The following is a 4739-nucleotide window of genomic DNA, read 5'->3' as shown; positions in this document are numbered from 1 at the left end:
CGAAATCTTTAAACAAACTGATGTAGCACTGGAGCTCCACGGCATACTACCACCACCACCATGGGTCTGAACCAACTCTATGGCACTTAACAACAACAATATGCAGAGTGGTAGCTGGAGGCTGGGGGTGACAGGAAGCAAATGTCAAACTGTTTCTTGGTAATTTAGCCTTTTCTTCTTCATTTTTAAGTAGGTTTTTTTTCTGAATAATGAGAATGTTTTGTCCCAGTGTTCATACATTTTTATGCCTAGATCATAAATAAATGCCCAGAATAAAACCAAAATATTACCATGGGACAGCACTTTTACATGGTGATAATCTGAACTTTTTGAAACAAGTTCATTCATTTACTAGGTAGGCACTTAAACAACAAGTATAGGCTGATACTGTTTTAGACACCAAAGATTTGATAATTCTGAACAAGCAAGAAAATGTTGATGCCTCAGTGGGCATAGTCTGCAGTTGTTAAGTGCTATTGAGTCAGTTCCAAATCACAGTGAGTCTGTATAGGGTTTCCAAAGAGCAGCTGATGGGTTTGAACCACTGAATCACCAATCTTTTGGTGCACAGTAATAGTACTTTTCCTATAGCACCATCTCAGTGGGAGGCAAAAAAGCCCTTATACTGGGTCACTGTGAGTCCAAACTGACTTGATGACAGTTAACAACAACAACAATGATATGAAAGAGCTGGTAATGGGAGTACACGTTAGCAGGGTATCAGAAGGGCTGCCGTAGGAGGCATTAGAATTGACTTTGGAGAGGTGAGAAGGAGCCAGGGTGGTGGAAAACTCTCCTGGAAGAGCAGATGGAAAGTCCAGAGGCCCCATGAGACGGGAAAGAAGATGCTGTTCCCAGAACAGAGAGGAACTCTGTAGGACCAGAGTGTAGAGACAGTGAAAGGAGATGAAATGGGGGAGAAATAAAAAGACTTTTCAGGCTATAATGAGGAATCAGGTTATATTCTGGAATGAGAAGCATCACTGAATTTCTTTGAGCAATCGATCTACATCTTTTTAAAAAGCATGCAGACTGCATCTTAGAGAACAGTCTGGGGGGAGGTAGGATAGATGCAAATTAGGAACATAGGAAGGAAATGATAGTGACAGAGACCAGTGTGATATCAGTGGAGATGGGGAGTAGCCAACTGATTCCGGATCTATTTAGAGCTTGAAATGATAGAACCTGCTGATAAATTGGATGGAAGAAATGAAGATAATCAGGGAATACTTTGAGAGGAGATTCTTTTCAAATGTAATCATTTCTATTGTGTTGTATAATCAAAAGACAAAAGCTCCAATTTCATATTTCTTGAAAAAGAAATGCTCCAAAGGAAGAACAACAAATTTATAATTAAATTAAACATACAGAGTATTCTCTGTTTTGTGGAAATAAGTAACAAAAGCATTCATAGTTGATTTCTAAAAAGTAAAATGAAAGAATGATTTACTCATAATACATCAACTTAGACACCAAGTGATTAAGAAGAACATTTTATTTCATGTAAAGGAAAACTGTTAATTGTATAAAAATTATAACCCCAATTTTGAAAAAGAAAAACTTAATTTTAGTCTACAGATTGCTTATGAATTTTTAAAAAGCTTTAACAAGAAAATGTTATACTTAAAATTTAGTACTTTGTATCTGTATATTTCTCCTTTTTAACAGTCAAGTAGAGCCACGGATTGATACGAACAGACAATGAACTTGGCTATTAACTGAACCGTTGCAGGTTCTAGTCCACCATGAGGTTCCTGAGAAGAAAGGTATAGTGAACTATTTCCAAAAACTCAAGCTTGAAAATTATGAAGTACTGTTTTATACTGTCCTATAGGACCACTGGAGTCCTAATGTGGCACTGTGGGTTAACGTGCTGAACTGCAAAGTCGGTTTGAACCACAAGGTCAGAGAGTCAAAATGCTCTATAGGGTCACTATGGGTTGGAACTGACTTGACAGCACTTAATGACAACAACAAAACAACATAGGGTTGCTACGTATCAAATTCAACTCACTGTCACACAATAGCATACTACCTAGAGGATTAATGCCATACCCTCTGAGGCTCTCAATGAAAACAAGCCATCTGTTAGCTTACAACAGCTTGTTGTTGTTACATACTGTCAAGTCAGTTCTGACTTATATGGAACCTATTTAGGGTTTCCAAGGAGTGGCTGGTAGGTATGAACCACCAACGCTGGGATTATCAGTCCAGTGCTTATCCTACAGCATGCCACATCAGGACTCCAATCTCTCTTTGTTATTGTTAGCTGCCATCGAGTCAGTACCAACTCATAGTGACTCTGCACAACAGGACGAAACACTGCCCAGTCCCGGGCCAACCTCACAACTGTTGCCACGCATGAGCCTATTGCTGCTGCCATTTTGCCAATCCATCTCGCTGGGGGTCTTCCTCTTTTTCTCTGACCTTCTCCCTTACCAAACATGATATCCTTCTCCAGTGACTGGTCCCTCCTGACAATATGTCCGAAGTATGAGAGATGAAGTTTGGCTATCCTGACCTCCAAGGAGCACGGTGGCTGCACTTCTTTCAACACACATCTGTTGGTTCTTTCGGCAGCCCATGGCACTTTCAATATTCTCCTCCAACACTATAACTCAAATGCAACAATTCATCTATGATCTTCCTTATTCACTGTCTAACTTTCACATGCCTATGAGATTATTGAAAACACCATGGTTTGTGTCAGCTGCACCTTAGTCCTCAAGCTGACATCTTTGCTCTTCAACACTTTAAAAAGGTCTTGTGCAGCAGATTTGTCTCTTTACACTTTGTATAATCCATGAAAAAATGTGATTATATTTCCTAGGCTACATTATTCAAATCAATGAGAATGGATGTACCATGTACATAAGGTATGAGTCTCACTCATTTTTATATTCCAAATGCATAATACACACTAATACAGATAGACAGAAAAATATCCAATCATGACTCTGTTCTAAGGTTGCGAAAAGGTGCTGGTGAATGGGTTCCAATTCATAGCGATATTCTCATAATCATTGTTAAGCTTGATGATTATATTACTGCTGCCACTGTGCCAATCTGTCTCATTGGGGAATTCCTTCTTTTTGCTGATTCTCCACTTTACCAATCATGATATCCTTCTCCATGGACTAATCTCTCTTGATGCATGGAGGGGACTGTAATCATTGGAATGGAACAGAATACGATGAGTGTAAAGCCGACATTCTCCCATGTAAACTACTACTCAATTCGTAATAAAACCTTAAAAAAAGCATAAGAATAAATAATATGGAAGGAATACGGTCACTGTACCCAAAATACATTTTAATCATTTCAAGACAGATCACATAATCAAGAGTCAATGGTACTGAAGGAAGAAGGCCAGTGCAGTGAAGACACTGGCAATGAACTCAGTTCCACTTACTGATGGAATAGAAATCGAAATCTTTAAACAAACTGATGTATCACTGGAGGCACTCATCCATCTTTGCCAAGAAATGTGGTCAACTGATTGGAAGAGATCCATATTTGTGAACATTCCAAAGAAAGGTGACTGAACTGAATGCATTTATCATTGAACAGTACCTTTAACATCACATGCAAGGAAAATTTTGCTAAAGATAATTGAAAAATGTTTGCAAAAGTACATTAACAGAGAATTTCAAGGTGTTCTAGCTGGAATCAGATGAGGACATGAAACGAGGGCTATCATTGCTGATGTCAAATGTATCTTGGTTAAAAGCAGAGAATACCAGAAAAAATGTTTACCTGTGCTTTATTGACTATACCAAGGCTTTTACTTTGTGGATCAAGACAAGCTATGGGTAACATTTCGAAGAATGGTTATTCCACAACATTTAATTGAGCTCATGAGGAACCTGTACATAGACCAAGAGGCAGTTGTTCAAACAAAACAGGGGGACAGTGAATACTTTAAAATCAGGAAAGGCGTGCTCTAGGGTTATATCCTTTCACCATACTTATTCAACCTATATTCTAAGCAAGTAATCTCAGAAGCTGGAATATTTGAAGAAGAATGTGCTATCAGGATGGGAGGAAAACTCATTAATAACGTGCAGTATGTCAATGATACAAAATTCCTTGCTAAAAGTAAAGAGGACTTAAACTACTAATGCTGATCAAACACCACAGCCTTGTGTATGGCTTGCATCTCAATGTAAAGGAAACAAAAATCTGCATCACTGGACCAGTAAAAAACATGAAGACAAGCAGAGAAAAGAATGAAATTGTCAAAGCCTTCATTTTGCTTGGATCCACAATCAACACTCTTGGAAGCAATAGTCAAGAAATCAAACAACATATTGCACTAGGCAAATCTGTTGCACAAAATCAATTTTAAGTGTTCAAGAGCAAAGATGTCAGTTTGAGGACTAAGGTGTACCTGACCCACATCATGGTATTTTCAGTAGTCTAATATGCATGGAGTCCTGGTGTGGCACTGTGGGTTAATGTGCCAGACTGCAAAGCTGTTTGAACTGCAAGGTCAGAGGTTCACCAGCTGCTCCTCGGGAACCCTATACAGGATCACTATGGGTTGGAATCAACTCGACAGAACTTAACAACAATAAAAAATATTCATGTGAAAGCTGGACAATGAATAAGGAAGACCACAAAAGCATTGATGTTATGGTGTTAGAGGAGAATATTAAAAGCACCATGGACTGCCAGAAGAACAAACAAATCTATGTTCGAAGAAGTAGAACCAGAATGCTCCTCAGAAGCCAGGATGA

At 38.7% G+C, this 4739-nt stretch overlaps 1 protein-coding gene across 1 annotated transcript in view; it reads right to left on the bottom strand.

Annotated features, from left to right (window-relative positions):
• The window catches only part of ARAP2 (ArfGAP with RhoGAP domain, ankyrin repeat and PH domain 2), a 339747-nt gene that overhangs the window by 143554 nt on the left and 191454 nt on the right, over positions 1–4739 (bottom strand). The gene's annotated exons all lie outside the window — the stretch shown is intronic.

The sequence above is a fragment of the Chrysochloris asiatica genome, unplaced genomic scaffold (assembly GCF_000296735.1).
Source record: "Chrysochloris asiatica unplaced genomic scaffold, ChrAsi1.0 scaffold00269, whole genome shotgun sequence".
NCBI classification, from domain to species: domain Eukaryota; kingdom Metazoa; phylum Chordata; class Mammalia; order Afrosoricida; family Chrysochloridae; genus Chrysochloris; species Chrysochloris asiatica.
This window is presented reverse-complemented; position numbering and strand designations above follow the sequence as displayed.